This window comes from Lygodium microphyllum, chromosome 10 (assembly GCF_053477565.2).
Source record: "Lygodium microphyllum isolate KBCC chromosome 10, Lygodium_microphyllum_v1.1.10, whole genome shotgun sequence".
Lineage (NCBI taxonomy): Eukaryota > Viridiplantae > Streptophyta > Polypodiopsida > Schizaeales > Lygodiaceae > Lygodium > Lygodium microphyllum.
Window position 1 is genome coordinate 89150307 of NC_141144.1, and position 18607 is coordinate 89168913.

An 18607-nucleotide genomic window follows, 5' to 3' on the forward strand; every position below is an offset into this window, starting at 1 on the left:
TACTATCTTCATCTTAGGAAAGAAAGAAAGAGAGAGAAGAAAAACGAATAATTGCAAACCTTTCCAACAGCCGATATTACATGATAGATCCAGGGTGAGGAAGATGAGGATTTACACTCATTAATTCTTAAGCTTAGCAATACTCAATGGTCTTGGGATTTGAATGACCAAGAATGTTTGGAAAAGAAAAATGGAATTTTATGGCGTTATCGTCGCACATTACATGCTCAATTTCCATGTGATCTAGAGCAGGTTTCACAGATAATAGGTTCTATAAATACCACGTTCACAATAAAGAATAATGTAAATTTGAATTCCATCTCGTATGGTTTGAGAAAAAGATAAGGAAGTTATATCGGTAAGCTATTTTGTGATATCTTGGATGTCCATATGATAGAAATGACTGAGGGTACTCGGGATAATTTAGCTATTGTTCCTTATAGGGCTTTACCCTTGGTACACTCTGTGAATCCAAGGAAAGAAGAACTAGAATCTAGTACAAGGCATAGTCTACTGGAAAATGTATCAATGGAGATATCAGAAGATGTGCCTACGGTCAATCCTCGAAAAATAGCCTCTTTGTTTATTGACGAGTCCGAAGTGGAAGTAGTTAAAATAGGAATGGCAGAAGGGAAATATTTAAATCTAGGAGCTCAACTGAAATTCTAAGATCGACAAAGGTTTGAAGAAGTTTTAGAGCACATGCCGGGGAATTTGCTTGGTCTTATACGGAACTTAAAGGCATTGAAGCTGAACTTTGTCAACATTATATTGATCTAGAACCAGGCACAAAACCTATCTGTCAACGCCAACGAGGAACAAATCCTGTGTATGCAGAACTAGTTAAAGCTGAGATTACTACGCTTCTCGATGCGGGATATATATATCCTTTTGCATATACTGAATGGGTATCTCCAATTGTGGTAGTACCCAAGAAGAATAGCAAGAAAATCCGCATTTGTGTTGACTATAGGAAGCTTAATAGTAAGACAAGAAAAGATCATTTTCCTTTGCCATTTACAGATCAAGTACTTGATAAGGTTGCAGGCCATGAGTTATATTCTTTCATGGATGAGTTTAGTGGTTACAACCAAGTGTTAATTCATCCTGAAGATCAATTCAAACCTACTTTTACTACTGAATGGGGTACATTTTCTTATAAAGTAATGCCTTTTGGCTTATGTAATGCACCTGCAACATTTCAAAGAGTTATGATTGCAACTTATCAAGATTTTCTTCGACAGTGGATGGAAGTTTTTCTAGATGACTTTTGTGTCTATGGAACCGCAAAAGAAATGCCTGATCAATTAGCGCAAGTATTTGAACGTAGTGATGAAGTAGGTATATCGTTAAATCCTGATAAATGTGTTTTTGGAGTTCCAAAAGGAATATTGTTAGGGTATATCGTTTCTAAAGAAGGCATTGCTATGGACCCCGCTAAAATTGCCAAGATTTCTGCACTTCATCCACCAACAACTCTTAAACAACTTTGAGTTTTTTTAGGACATCTAAATTATTATCGACGATTCATTTCTGATTTTGCAAAGGTGGCCTCACCTTTAACAAATTTTCTACGAAAGGATACTCCTTTTAATTGGGATGATACTTGCAAAAAAGCATTTAAATTTCTTAAGCAGAAGTTAATCGAAGGACCGATATTAGCACCCCCAGATTGGATGAAGGAATTCCATATTCATGCAGATGCATCTATGGATGATGTGGGAGCAGTTTTATGTCAAGCAGATGACAATAAGGTAGATCATCCGATCTATTACGCAAGCCATAACCTAAGTGATGCGGAAATAAATTATACTACCACTGAGAAAGAATGCTTATCAATGGTTTTTGCGGTGGAGAAATTTTGTCATTATTTATTAGGAAATAAATTTACTATTTATGTTGATCATGAAGCATTAAAGTATTTGCTCAATAAAGCAGAACTTTTAGGACGTGTAATTCGTTGGATGCTATTATTTAAGGAGTTTGATTTTGAAATAGTTACTCGTCCTAGTAGAGCTCATGTTCTACCTGGTGCTGATAAATGATGAAAGCGACAAATTCTAATGCAAGCACGCTCCTATGGATTATTAGGGGGCTATCTTTATAGATTTCTTCCAAGGGAAGGAATCTATCGATGATGTGTAAGGGAAGATGAAGTCCCGGTGGTTCTTAAGGCATTGCATGATGAGCCATGTGGTGGCCATTTTGCCGGTGAATTAACCGCAAGAAAGGATTTTATTAGCTGGGTATTGGTGGCCTACTTTATTTAAGGATGCTTATTATTATTGCCAGAAATGTGATGTATGTCAAAGGACTGGTCGTCCTTCTAAGAGTTTTGCTACACCTTTGACACCCATCTTGGCATTAGCACCTTTTGAGAAGTGGGGGATTGATTTTGTGGGCCCAATTGATCCGCCTACCAAATATCGTTCTAATCATTATATTTTTGGTTTGTACTGATTATATTACAATGTGGGTGGAAGCGAAAGCGCTTAAGACAGATAAAGCCATTGAGGTGGCTAAGTTTATGTATGAGAATATCATTACCCGTTTTGGGTGCCCACTAGAATTAGTAAGTGATAGAGGTTACCATTTCTTGAATGGTCTAATTAGTGAGTTAACAGAACTATATCAAATTAAGCATCGCAAATCAATGCCTTATTATCCGAGGGCTAATGGCCAAGTTGAAGTAACTAATAGAATTATTTGTGGAATTTTAACTAAAACAGTTGCTTCTCATAGGCGAGATTGGGATGAACGGTTATATGAGGCATTATGGGCCTATAGAACCACTTATAAGGTGATAGTGCAAAATACACCTTTCAATTTAGTTTATGGAACTAATGTTATTTTTCCTATTGAGCAAGAGTTGCCCACTTTACAAGTAGCCCTATCATTATGATTAGGTGTGATTGAATCATTGAAGCAAAGGATTTTACAATTGGTGAAGTTAGATGAGGAAAGACTATTAGCTTTACAAAGCTTAAAATCCATGCAAAAACGTCGTAAAGCATGGCATCATCAGAACATTAAAATACGAGAGTTTAAGGAAGGCGATATAGTTTTACTTTATGACAGTCGATATTACAAATTTCCTGGAAAGCTCAAAATTCATTGGTTAGGACCTTTTAAGGTTATTAAAGTTTACGATAATGGTTCTCTAGATGTACAAGATATTCATGTTGAAAATGAAATATTTAGAGTCAATGGCCTCCACCTTAAACATTTTGTGACTTAGGATATCTAGGTATAGTTAGGTTAGTGGTTAAAATAATCTTTGACTAATCTACATTTGGATTTCTTTTCTGTTCATTTTGGGGGGGATTTTAATGGGGTGCAGGTATGGCTTTCCTGTGGATGGATGCACTTTACCCTCGTCTGGATGCTGATAGTTGTGATCCTATTCATGTCGGTCAAGATTATATCTCTTGGTATATGGATAGGACCGAGGGCTACTCTTTAGGATGTTTACCAGTGGCACCTATGCCCTATTATGACGATGCAGCTGTGGCTCCACTCCATGATGTGATGGAGGTTTTTAGCGATGCACCTGATAGCGGGTCTATGACATCTGATGTGCCTACGGTAGAGGCTATTCATGAGCATCCTATATTTGATGATTTAGTTGATAGGATTGACTTAGATAGGGTGAATGATTTTGGATTAGGGTTATTGTTTGCACTCGAAGATCTTAGAGAGTTTGAGGATTTTAGTTTAGATCTTTTGTTTTCTTAGAGTCTTTTGGGTTTTTACTTTATTCTACATTTTAAAAAATAATACAACACAAAAGATATAATCTTTAAAAAAAAACTTTTGATTTGTTGATACCTTTACATTTCAGGTTTTCGTGCATTTTAGCTTAGTTAGTCTTCATGTGGTTAGTTAGTTAGTTGCACGCACGGTTGGGGTACTCCTTCACTGCTAGGAGCTTATGACAAGAGAGTTTGACTAGGTGGCTAGTTTCTAAAAGAGTTTTATTCTTGATTGAGCTAACCTATTAATGGTTTAGTGGTTAATGGTTGAGTTTTGTGCAGGTTTAATGATTTTATATATATATTTGAGAACCACTACGTGTTTATTCTCGCATTATTTTGGAGTTGTAATGTCAACGTACTTAACAGGTTGTTTCATACCTAATCTATTTATTTATATTTGTTTAAAATAAAGGACAGTCTCAAAATATATATATATATATATATAACTTGATTGAAATAATTTAGAGATTTCAAAACCCAAGTAATTACAGAAGGACCATAACCCAAAACATTTAAACACAAATACACTGCAAGATACGTAAATTATTTAGTCTATATGAGAGTCCACTCACATGGGATGGGACTTAGCACCAGGGAGTGCTTAAAAGGGCGTGATGTGTGTGCATGACATAGTGAATTTCATGGTATGGAAGTCTAATTAGGAATCCAATAGAGTTTTCCCTTGACTATTTGTCGCTTTTTTAGTGATGTGGGGTAGCTGAATAACAAGGTTCTCTCCACGAAATTTTGACTAGGAGTAGTGTGGAAGAGAGATGATGAGCTGATGAGTCTCTTTGCTTGTCATTTGCCTAGGAAAGGTAACTGATATTATGTGCTAGATTAGATTCCTCACGCGACGCTGTTGAGCTAAAATGTTGGAACGTTCAATTTAGTAATGAATCCCTAGCCTTCTAGCCATTTCTATAAGTCACGAGACTCAAAAGTAAAGTAGTAGTAATAAATTAAGCTTGGGAGAGTCTATCTATTTATTCTTCTAAAAGAATACAAAAAAAAAAGAAAAGAAAGAATTTTTTTTTAAAAAAACCCTGAGACTGTAGGGTTGGAAAAAAAAACCAAACAAAGATAACCATCGCCTCTGAGGTCTTGGTAGGTTGTAGGGATTTCCTTGATGGGTGCCCTATGTCCGATGCCTTGCATCTCTTTGGGGTGGGACCTTTTGGGAAGGAGAATAAATATATACACTCTTTTGACTTTTTTTAAAATTAAAACCTCAAGATCTCTCTAGTGGGACTACTAGTTGGGAGTTAGGGACCATTGGCTAGTTGTTCTAATAGAACATGGAGGCTTAGCAGTTAAACCATAGGAGTCCTATTTGGTATTGTGGTATTTGATTTCCTTGTTTGGGTTGTTTGATAGGCATGGACCTTATTAGTGACGCTATTTTAGAAGCAATATTTCTAGTAGGATAGTAGTGTGGCATTTCATTGCCTAGAGAGATTATTGTTGTTTAGCAGCTCTAGAAAGCTTCCTAGTTGGTATATTCTCTGCATTGGATGAAGCTCTGTTATGCACTTTAGTGGGAAGAGTGAGTAAGCGGGTTGTTAGTATGTATAAGTTTTTATATAACTTAATTGAAATATTTGTCTTGCTAGATTTACAATAAGATACAAGTTAGTCTTTTTAGATCTTTTCCGTGTCTACTAGTCTTCTATGTGCGGTTTTGGAGATATTGTAGCTATGCTTGCGAGGATGCTTCGCAATTGTGGGGGAGAAATGATAACACCTAAAAACATGTCACATATTGCAAAAATTTTCAACAACATTTTATACATCTGATATACTACTACCATCTTTTTACATTAATTTCATGCAGATGCGGTGTTTGTAGTTGTTGTCTTTGGAGGCCATGTCCTTGCAGTCTAGCCAGGAGATGTTGGTACAAGGAAGTTCTTGTACGAGAGGAAGGTGGAGTTTTAGACAAAATTTGATAGGTTTACTTAGTGAATTTCAGCTATGACTGTTTAAAATTTTCCTGTAGGGATTATTATCACTTAGAGGAGATAAGACCTTGTTATAAATTAGGAGTTTTCAGGGGAATTTTAGACTTGGCAAGGTCTTGACAGGTTGATAGGATATCTTAGTATTAATTTAAGGGATTTCACCAGTTATGCTACCTCCTACCTCCCAAGGATTAAATTCCTTATGAAGAACACACATAGCATCATGATTGCGATTATTGTCTATTTATTGAGACTCCAACAAAAAAGTCAATTTAGCAAGAAGGTTGCTAGAACTTGACACTGTTTGGGTTTGGATCCACAGTGGTTTTCAACATATGCAATAGAATAGGGAACAATGGAGTTCAATATCACAATCAGAGTATTTGTTGGCTTTGACACTCTACTGTCCAGCATAACACTCTACTGTCCAGTATTTGTTGGCTTTGACACTCTACTGTCCAGCATAACACTAACTCCATCAGATGTTATTGCTACAACTGAAGACAGAAAAATAATTGCGAGGCTACATGGAGATCGTGTGTTCTATACACAATTTCTAGTTTTCCAAGTGTGTACCTGTCAAAACTAGTTAATTACATGAGACGACTTTTGAATGAATCAAAATGGCTTTTGATTGATAAGCTAGAATATTCCTTCAATGGGAAATTGTGTGATCACATTGGAACATTATACTATGCATTTTTTGATCAGTTAGATCGATGTACACAAGCCTTCAACAACTGTTTAAGATTTCAAATTCAAGATTATATAGAGGAGGATTATGAAAGAGTGTTAAAGGGACTAAAACCTTGTTATGCAGTGACACAATATGGTGTAGAGTTTGGTTTCAAGGATGAAGGTGCTTTTACACGTTTACTTCTATCTTTGAAAGATATCACAAAATCCGTTATCACATGGGAGCTCAATGCAGATGATGTCAAATTTATTATAAATAGGAGTCCAAGGAAAATCATATCAGTGGTCTTGTCAAAATTTGAAGCACTCTCCCGAGATGGAAATGCAAAGGTGGTGGTGTCTAACGTTGGGGAGCTTGGCAGTTGTAGAAGACAAAACCCTCATGATAAGGGAGGAGGCACAATCTTGGAGCGTACCGGTTGCCATCTTGCAATGATCGTGGAAGGGAGAGAGAGCTGGGGAATTGGAATGATGAGGCGCAACATTCAAGGTGAAATGAAGAGAAAGAGAGAGAGCTTTTGAGGATCAAGACACAGCATTTAGGGGGACCTGATTATAGCCATCATCTCGCCATCATCATCATCACGCCCATTGCCATCGACTTCATCATTTTTCTTCTCGTCATCATCTTGTTTAATCCCCTTGCTCTATCCTGTCTCCTCCTTTTAACCATTTCCATTATCCATTTCTCAATCCTACTCCATTTCCTCCATCAAAACATCCTCATGGCGGCCATATTGGAAGTGCTTGACATCATGGTGGCCATTTTCTATGAGATATAGAGAGAGAGAGTAGGAGGAGAGGGGAAGAGTAAAAGGAAGGGAAGAGGTAAGAGGAGTATCAAACCACCACACAATTGCTCGATCAGCAGCAACCTTGGGGATATCACGGTCAGTGAGGGGGAGAGTGAAGAGCAACATCGACTAACGGGTAGCCTTGACAAGGCTATGTATGCCTTAATCGAATTAGCTAGCCCTCTCATTTTTAAGGGTTGCGCTAGTTGCTGCTACAGAATAGAGAGAGAGAGAAAGAAAGATTTTTAATTAGATTGCGATTAAGGAAAGGGTGGGAGGCAACGGTTGGTTGGGGATTCGGCAGGTGGCGCATGCAGAGGGAGACCACGCTGCCTTTATCGAGGGGAAGAAGCAGGGGCCCGAACATTCTGTTGTTCCCTCATTGCCATTGATGTGATCTCTCTCCCCCCATTCACGCAAACAGTAGATCGATCGTCCGCCTCTGCGCTTCTGTCCCCTTCATCGTGCAACCTTAGCTGCTTCTCTGTCCTCGTCATTTTTTTCTTTTCCCCTGTCCTTTAGCGCCGTAGCCACCGTCTTATTCCAGGGTCTGACTGCACGCTAATTATTGGCTCTCATCCTCCTACTTCTAGAACAGGGTTTTTAAAAATAGCGTTCTAAACACCATATTGGGGAATATGGGAATTTCCCATAAGTTTGGGATGCATGGTCAAATCTTTGGATTTGTCATAACTTGAATACTATAGCTCCAAATCGAGTGCTCTATAGCTCAATAGATTCCATTTTTCAAGCGCTTTCCAATGATAGGTCAGATCATATGGTTTTGAAAAACTTATGGGCATGTTATCCGGGTGTCACCTTTTTAGTTTTCAAAAAATGGGAATTGGGAGATTCCCAAACTCACTAATATTGTGTTTCTGTAACTATAGCAGTGTGCCCTTGATCATCAAAATTCTACTTGTTGAAGGGTTGGGGCTGCGGCCACCAACATCTATATTTACATTTACGTATAGTTTGCTAGGATACCAGGAGTTGCCATTGCTTCATGCAGAGAGCATCCTCCTAAGCAAAAATAGTTTGATATGGTGGATGGGCTCAGGTAGTCCATCAGATTCACCTGGCAAAGATGGCGGGGTTCAACATAGAGAAAGACAAAAAGATGAGGGAGAAAGAAGCGGAAGCCGGAGAAACCCAAAGTAAGAAATATGGAGATGAAAATGATTTGTATTACTCAATGAATGAATGAGAAAAGATAGTCCTATTACATCTTATATTCACACAAAAAACAAAAACCTTCTCCAAGGAAAAATAAGCAATGGATTCTTCAACAAATCCAATCCATTAGCTGCACATCAGGAGACGAGAAATGATGAGCTTGCCATGCACAATGACTTGATAGTGGCCAGATGGAAAGAGGACACGGCTTCCAAAGATGAGACGACAACCCGTGGATTTTACAAGTATGCGCCTAAACCGTTTAACAAAAATAGAAGTTATAGCATGGGTAAATCTTCAGCTTATTATTTTTAGAAAATGTTTTGAAATGTATTTTCCTATGTTGAATGGTTATTTGTATTTATATGGACCTATTTCTATTTTCTAAAAATAGAAAATAGTTGAAAATGCTTGAAAAAGTTTTAGAAATGTTACAAATAATTTTTTTTAATAGAATTGTTGATTGAAAAATTATAAGTTATGATATTTTTCCCATAAAGACAGTAATTTTAAAAATTTACTAAATTTTTTTCATAATGTTAAAAGGCTATTTAGTATATTTAGAAATTCAAAAATAGTTATTTTTAAGAGAAAAGTAACAGTTTATATACAAAAATGGATTTTCTATCAATCAAAAATCATGCTATTCGTGGAGAGCTAAAAAGATAATTTCTAATGTGTCAGTTGAGTTTTTATAAATTTAAGGAAAAGGGAAATAATTTAATTATATTGTCTTTAAAAGATGTTTACATTGAAAAATATGATGTTTTATTTTGAGAAAATTAAAAGATATGTGGTGTGTTGTTTAATAATAGGGAGGGGTAAAAATAAGAAATGTAATAATCTTTTATAATAATTGCTTATGTTAAGGAAAAACTATAGTCTTAAATTAACAAAACAATTATTTGATGGCATGAGTGGAAGCTTCAGTATCTAAGTTGAAATTCTATATTTTATTTTTGTATACATATTATTTGAGCGATCAAAAGAGTTAAGAGTGGAGGGCCATTAGGATAATTGATAATTGAGGGGATACATTGGGTTTTTAAAATGAGCTATGTATGTGGACGTATAAAAGTGTGGAAAGAATTTGTTTTTGTCAAGATTGATGTTTAGTTAGAGAAGAAGGAAGAAAAGACGTTACTATTGGAAAATAAAAAACCAATTAATTATCTAAACATTAATAGCAAAGGATGAATTGTGCAAAACAAAGAAGGGAAATGTTTTAAAAGGGGAATTAAAGTTTAAGAGTTTATCACACGTTAGTTGATTTGTTTTGAAGGTTTGCTGATTAAAACAATACAAAGAAATAATTTTATAAAATGTGGAGAAGGAAACATTTAAGAAAGAACTGAAACAGAAATATATTTATAGACTTTATTGAATTTATGTTGTGAAACAAGAATAATTGAGTAACTTGTTTAAGAGAGTACTAGTTGGACTACTTATAGTGAAGGGTTATCATAAATATTTGGAAGGTTAGGCAAAGTTATTGCAGTTAGTAGTAAAAATCACCTATCTAGTGCAACAACTCTTAGGAGTTGGCTTGACAACTCGATTAAAAGTGGCTTGGTCATTGGCCGGTCAGGAGTGAAAGAGGAAAGCAGATGAAGAAGTTGAGGAGCTCAAGAGAAGAGAAGAAGAAGACATAGCCTTAGCCATCCACCTATCAATGGAGCAACCCTCTGAAGAGGAGTTAGCTGCCATGAGCCCTCATGAAGAAGAACGCCTAGGGACAAGCTCCCAGACACCCAAAAGCATGACACCACTAGTAGTAGGAGGGCAAGGGCAAGGGTTTAATTGACCCCATCCCACTTGTCCTAGTACCCACCAACACCATATATATATATATTAAAGGAGAGAAAGAAAAAGAAGAAGAAAGACAACAAAAGAAAGAGAAGAGAGAGCAGGGAAGGACAAGAACAAGAAAACAAAGGCAATGAGAGCGGAGTTTTGATGCTGAGAAGTGCTTAAAAATGGCTAAAATTTACGAATATCAAGGGAAAAATATTCAACGTCGAAGGCGGCGGCTCCAGCTAGGACGATTTTAAGCGTCAAGTGCTTTAAAGGTGCCCGAGCGACACTTGTTGATTTTTGGTAATTTTTCAGACTGCCATATGGATTGTCAGGAGTTACTGGCCAATGCGGGATGTCAAGCCGGACGCGTAGAAATTTACAGCACTCGATTTGGACACCGGACGGGGAAATGGCCAACAAATTGGCAAGATTTGAAGGGGTGGACCAAAGTTTGGCCAAATGGGCAAGTGACCCTTGGGATCTCAAATTGAAAATGTCACATGAAATGTAGGAGCAAATCGTGGAGAGAGAAGAGGCATCAAAACATGGAGAAGATCACGCCAGGATGGCGCCGAAAAATGCGCACATATGTTGATCATGGATTCTCCTGCCTGCAAGTAACCCCCCCAAAGGATTATGGGGCTTGATTCCCTCCTAGATGCTGACTCTATCGCCGCCTCTCGCCCGTCAAATGGTGGCCTGGATGCAGATCTCTGATTTTAGTCTTTCTCTCTCCTTCCTCTCTCTCCCTTAAGGGGCTGTTCTTGTGTGGAAGAAGACAATGAAGAATGGTGGAGGAAAGCTTGTCCGGATGAGACCGGATTGCTTCCAGATGGATGAAGACATGAAGAATGCTGTTCTTCAAAATGCATGTTGGAAAACAGTCCCGTAATCAAGACCAAGAAACCGAGACCTGAAAATAAGTGGTAATGCTATTTTTATAAAGAAAAATGATCTTTTTATGCTATTTGCTTTATGAAACCTTGTTCATATGGGATGAAAGTTCTTTATGTCATTGTTTGCCATGAGTTTCAACTATTTGTAACCTGAAAATCAAAAAATATAAGGCTACATGGCTGGAATTAGTGTTAAAATATATGAAAACAAGCGTTTTAAGGGTAAAATTGGGTTTTTTGTTATATAAATGAGAAATGTGATATGTCACACCAACTAAGTTTGAATTTTTGCTGTCAATGAATCTAAGGGCCACAGCCCACAATCAATTTTCATTTTCAGTCATTATTTATTTAAAAAGAATAGAGAAAAATGCCAAAAATGGAGAAAATGGGTTTAAAATTAGGGAAAAATGGAAAATGGGCTAAGGAAAATTAGGAAAAATTATATGTATGTTTGTGCAATGTATAAAGATGGCAAAGCACAAGGTTGTCCTTGGTTTGTCCCCGTTTCTATGTTTTGTGTGTATTTATTGTTCTTTAAAAAATGGAAAAATGCATAGAAACCCTATCTAACTGATCAATGATGCAAAATGCTAAGAGTTGGATGAAAAGGAGCTGAAACATTGAAAGATAAGAAAAGATTTGATTTATGCATTACACTTGGCAAAAATGAAACGGTTTAAATAAAGAGGATGGTAGCATGAGCACATGGCTCGGTGCCTCCTTTCAACACAGCACGCGTTAGTGAAATTCATGGAAAGAATGCTTTATGCACCATGCACGATGCTGATTTTTCTTTTGTCTAAGCACATAGCCATATTCGATTTGCATTAAGCATAATAATTAAAAGATATCAAAAAAACCTCATGGATGCATGGCACTTGTCTTCCTTAGGTTGTGACCAACGATGAGTGTGAGAGGACGCCCCAAGCTGTAGGTTAGTCATTGGGTCCTAAAGGGAAATTGTTATGAGGAATGGTACATCCTGGAACGTAAAACATTGGTACCTTGAGAGGAGTTGGTGCTCGTATGTGTTATATGTCTAGCAACGCATCAAAGGGCCAATCTCTGAGATGTAGGAGAGCTGCAGTGGGGCTCCGACTATTAGTCGGTGGAGTGCCTCCTATATGTGTGTGACGAGGCATTATGCTTAAGTACTTTGGGATCTCCCTCTGAGGAGTTTAAGGGAAATGCTGGACTATAAATTATAAATGCATGAATTAAGCTTTAGGGCGGTTTGTCCTTTAGCATTAGATTGACGCTCCTCGTCCGCGAGGCTGTGAGGGTGTTTGTGTGTCATGAGCATGAGGTCCGGCTAGTGCTATAGCCAGTGCCCGCCCATTTCAGGTCCCATCAGTGGTGCATCTACCGGGAGCCGCTTATAAGTGGCGGTTTTCGGATCTAGGGTTTCTAGGGACCAAAAGAAAGTTGGTTTATGTCCTCGGACAAGGACCGTCAAGCCGAAATCCAAAGAGCAGAACGTGCTGAGAGGGCTAGGCTGCCGTTAGAGATCGTAAGCCGTTATTCTCCTCAAAGGAGTAGCCCAGTATATATACGAAGCTGTAAGAAGTTGGAAATAGTTAAAATGTTGATAATATGCCATGTCACTCTGACATTGGCATATAAGGAGATAAGTTGTAATTTTCCACATCTTTTGGACATATCAATACAATTACAATCTTTCTCTCCCTCCTTGCTCCAAGCTTCCATGGCTTCTACATCTTTTCTGTCTTTCTCTCTCCAATTCTAGTATTTCTCTCTCCTCATCACTCTATTTCTCTCTCTTCCTGCAGTCTTTCTCTCTCCTCTGCAATCTTTCTCTCTCCTCTTCTTCCCTCCCTAGTTCTCTCTCTGACAAGTGGTATCAGAGCTTACTTTTTAGATCCTTCCTTTCTCTCTCCTTTCCCTCAAATCTAGTCTCATTTTCCAACAATAAACCCTACTTTTCAGGTACACAAGCAGAGATGGCAGCTTTCTTGGAAGACACACAGGAGCTATGGTAGGAGGCTTGGCCAAATCTGGAGGCAAGGAGACAAAAATGGAAGCTTGTTTTCAACTTTGAGGTGGGAGACATTCTCAGAGAGATTCGTGCTGGCTCCACAGAGACATAATGGTTGCTATGTAAGAGTCCCATGATGAAAAAGGGGGGGCAGGTAGGGAGCTCAACAATGGTGTGGAGATGGCCACATTACTCGACCGTGTAGGCCACTATCAGTAACATCAACATCACTGCATCTTTGCTGACCAAGAGAGAGGGAGCTCTTCTTCCGCCTTGCCGTCCTAGGTACAAAGGAGTGCAAGACGGGAGAGAGAGAGCTCAAAAAGGCCTCAGGCAGAGAAGAGGTTGTGGACCTGTGCTTCATTTGCTGGATCTAGGCCTCGTCGACATTTTCATCAAAGGTAAAGGTGAGGCAAAATCACTTCCACGAACAGAGGAGAAGTGGAACAATCATCCAGAGGATCAATCCTGACCCTGAACCGGTCATCGTCTAATTTTGTGAAGCTGTTGTAGGAGATGGACTCCAAGGCCATCCTCTTGACCTAGCTTTTCCGCAACACATTGGCAACGGTCTGAGTCAAGTGCTACTTGCAATATGCATATAACCATCCGCATCGCTGAGAGTGAAGCATTGAAGAGTAATTGCGTGATTTCAACATGCATCATGACTGCACTAGCAGATTCGACCTTCAAGTACGCAGAGCAACTTGGATGAGACCTTGAGTTGTTTTCCCAACATGCGGACTCTCATTGCTAAGAGAGAGAAGTTGAAATGGAGCGATCATCAACGTTTGTCCTGCTGCTCTAAAGATCTTCAAAAATAGGCTTCTTACATAACTGCACAATTGTTGAGGAAATATCCGCAGGATCTCTTCACAGATAGAAAGTGTTCGATAAATCTTTGAATTCGAAAATGGAGTATGGAGAGAAAGAAGCTAAGATTTGGGCCAATGTTCTCAGAACTTGATGGATATGTCAAAACAAACTGGCTCAAATCATGATCCAGTCTCTGTTCCAGCTACTGCACGGACTGTACGCATTGCTCCACATCATTCTGTGTACGCATTGCTCCACATCACGTTCACACTCACTTGTGTCATCCTTGTGGGCTTTCAGTCCTACCAAGCGAAGCCGAATGAGCCCATTCATAGATCCATAGCCATTGACACCCCATTCTCTGTGGAGGTTGCTTAGGCAGAAGCTGCTCTTCGTCGTGGATCCGTGCATGCTCTCAGGTGTGCCTAGCGTCTGATACGTTTGATCAGAAAGATCAGATTTGAATCTTTCAGGAGCTTCAATTCCAGCTCTATCAGGAGTATCTTGCTTGCCGAATTCCCGGACGGGATCCTGGACCTTGAACCTAGCAAGTCCGAATTCGAAAATGTATGCAGAAAATTTCTAATCTAGCAGCACATTACTCGGTTTAACATCTCCATGGATTACAGGAGGGTCGCATTCCAGATGCAGGATCCATCTCCTGCAATACGTGAACTGATGTTGCATCTACTACAGTGCGTCCACTTCCTGATGCACCGCCACATGGATATAGTAAAGGCACTCCGTGAAGCGGCAGGAGCTTTGGAGGCGCAATGAGAAGGCTTCACTGTTAGTGTCGAGGGTGTAGTCTTCTCCGGAGTTCCCAACAATCGATAGGAGCAGGCCTTCAGGAGAAATCCTCACTCTGCAATGAAGTATTGGACCTGCACTCCATCGATGACATAGAGCTTCTATCTAAGGATGCTATTCATGAACCTTTTGAGGCTTCTCCATGCCTACAACAATCTAAGTGACTCTTAAGCTTCCCACCCGTGTCAACTCATGTTGTGCCCATCAAGAGGAGATACATTATTGGATGACAGACTGTTGCTCGGAATGTAAGTGATGCTAGCGTAGCAGACTTTTTCCATTTTCAGATTCAAGACATAAACACATCCTTGCTGGCCTTGAGTTCAGGCTTACATTAGGAGCTACAGTTGCAGAAGAAATTCTTGACAGAAGTTCAGAATGACTTGTACTAATGGACTGAGTATACTCAAGATCACCTTGCATTGAACTAGAAAGGGAGCTATAGAAGAGCTTATTGCAGAATTCTTCCAGAAGACATGTCTTCAGGATGGATCAGAAGATACTGAAAGATCACAGCTTGAAAATGTAGAGTTTCCAAAAGCATTTGGGACAGATATAATTCATGTCAAGGCAAGCAAGGGAACAATTATTGCGTGCAAGGAGTGCTGAAAAGCAGCAAGCATGTGTAGCTCAGGATTATTGCATCATTAGTTCGATTGTCATCCATTGACAATGCAACCAATGGCAGTTTCCCATGCTTCAGAGAAGATTTTATTGTCTCCTGGCTCACTGGAGATCCAGATTCATACATTGCATTAGCATCATCAATGATATCTGGAACTCTAGGATTGACAGTTTTGGACAGCACTAAAATTGTTCAAAAATTTTGAAGAATTTCATGGGGCTTTTTTTTCTCTTCAACACTTCCTGATTGTTCTTAGCATCAGTGACTGACAACATTTGAAGGTTCTTTCCCAACATTTAAGAGATTGAACCATTTCTTAAAGGCTCAGCAATGATCTATTTGATGAATCTTGTACCACTTGACTTTTCATCATCAACCTATTGCCTATGGAAGACCGATGGAGTATTCTCAAGGGTATGATGCTTTGGGGATGCAATCTTGTAATGCCATATTCATGGAATGCTCTCTCCTACTCATTTGAGTGTATAGGTATTGGGTATTGACTCAAGTTGGATAAGAAGTACTCAAAATACTTGGAACAGGGCCAAAACATGGTGCAGTCCAAACAGGGACAGATTTGGAAAAGTTGCTACAGAAATTAGTAGCATCATTCTAACGACAAAGAAACAACTGGAAGTGATACTATTTATCATAAGCTTCGAGTGGAGCCATCAAACGTCTCTTTTGGACATATATTTCTTGAGTTAGAGCCTATTTGGTACTGGCAGTTCACTAGCAGTTTACTGTGGACAGTTCTGGAAATTCTTAAACAGAGAGGGGTATTGCTACTCCTAAATTCAAACCAGGATTTCTACTTGATACTAGACATCCTAACCTTCGAGTCAAGCTATCATACACCTTATTTGGACTTCTATTTTTCAAGGAACAGCATATCTCTTCAACTTGACTGCAATGGCAGCAGCTAAGAACAATAGCTCCAGCTCTAGTGAACAACGTTGGCTTCAAATACATGCTAAAATGGACAAACTTGGACAAGGTTGGCTTCAAATACATGCTAAAATGGACAAACTTGGACAAGGTTGGCTTCAAACACAGGCTAAAATGGACAAACTTGGACAAGATCAGCTTCAAACAAAAGCTAATATTGACAAACTTGTAGTTTCGATTCAACAATGTATTGCTCTTATGGGAAAAACAACAGGACCTGAATCAAATGATTATGCTCATGGCCAGCATTTATATGCTGATGGTACACACTATGATCCATATGCATCTTATGAATATGAACAACAACAATATGCAAATGAATATGAGCAGTATGCAAGTACATCTGGACAGCATGTTAATGCTTATAAATATGATGTACCATATCATAATGCACAGTATCATTCCATTGAACCTTGGCAGCAGAATGGTTATTATGGTCAACATGCTTATGCTTATGAGCATCCATCTCTTCAGCAACATAGTTCTTATGGATGTAACAGAAATGGTTATGCCTATCAGTACACTTCTAGCTTTGATCAACAGCAACAGGACTATTATCACCATATGCAGTATGGACAGCATGAGCAATATGGTTATGAGTATGGACAGCCATCTGTTGTACATGATGAGCATGGGCAGCCATCTGTTGTACATGTTGAGCATGGACAACCATCTGTTATACATGAACAGCAAGATGACTATGAGCAACATGTCAAAACTATCATAGAGCTGACCAATGGTGATGAACAGGTGTGTAAATTGCTATCTAAAGCTAAACGTATTAGACACCTTACTAGTGATACAATACGGGAACTGCATGCTGCGAGCTTATGCTATCGTTGTGCTAAGCCACTATCTTGTAATCACCAAGCCACATGTAGTGCAAGGTCTGCCAAAATAATCTTGCTATTCGAATATTATGATGTAAATGATGAAGAACATCTTGTTGAAGATGATGAAGAACATCTTGTTGAAGACCATTCTGGTATGAGTCCACAACAAGAAGTTCAACAACAAGAAGTTCAACAACAAGAAGTTCAGTTCAAGAAGGAAGATTATGGACAGCATGTGGACTTGGAAGATCATCATGCAATGGAGACTTTGTTAGTGAGTACTATCATGATGGTCGTGTTTCCAGCAGTATTTGATTTCGATTTTATGAAAGTTGATCCTATGCATGGCAAAGATACAACTTTTCCTTTTGATCCGGGAGGTTACATGCTGATTTTGACCTCCTGTATAGATTAGTACTACTATTGAGTATTAGGTAATCTTTTCCTTTATCCCTTGTAATGCTGTACAGAGTAGTACTCTGTTTTATCCATCTCCTTTTTAGTTTGTTTCTAGGTTTGTTTTTTAGGACAAAAACTTTTGGGAAGGGATGGATTGTAAGAAGTTGGAAATAGTTAAAATGTTGATAATATGCCATGTCACTCTGACATTGGTATATAAGGAGATAAGTTGTAATTTTCCACATCTTTTGGACATATCAATACAATTACAATCTTTCTCTCCCTCCTTGCTCCAAGCTTCCATGGCTTCTACATCTTTTCTGTCTTTCTCTCTCCAATTCTAGTCTTTCTCTCTCCTCGTCACTCTATTTCTCTCTCTTCCTGCAGTCTTTCTCTCTCCTCTGCAGTCTTTCTCTCTCCTCTTCTTCCCTCCCTAGTTCTCTCTCTGACAGAAGCAGTGGTCTTAATCACCCAACTGCTCCACATATTCCGTTAGGTGCAGGAGGAAGCGTAAGTTCTTCCTCTCCTCCACCAAGTCTACCCACTTCAAGTGGGGGGGTGAATTCAGCTGTTCAAGCTCCTATTGCTAATCCGATTGTCACCATGGCACAGCCTATTGCAATTCCTATAGGGACGCCGAATTTACTAGCCTTAGGAGTTCCCTTGCCCATTTTTAATGGGTAGGCGAAAGAGGATGCAGAATTTCACATTTGTGAATTTCAAAGATTGATGTTCAATTATCGCATCCAAGATGAGGGACATCTCATGATGTTCTTCAATATGACGTTAAAAGGAAGGGCTGCGGTATGGCATCACAACATAGAGTCTGGAACCATAACCACCATTGATCAATTCTATGCAGCTTTCCGAGCGGAATATGCCCCTGAAAGAGGTGGCCAATATTGGTTGCGGGTCTTGAATGTAACACGCCAAGACCCTCATGAGAATGTGAAAGCTTATGCCAAGAAGCTTAAAAAAGTATTCTGTAAGTTAATAGTCGATGCTTATCTTGAGTCCCCTCAAAGTGAGAGAGCTCCTTTATCTTCTACTGAATTAGAGATAGCAGACGATCCATCTGGTAGTGAGACATCATCCAGCGATG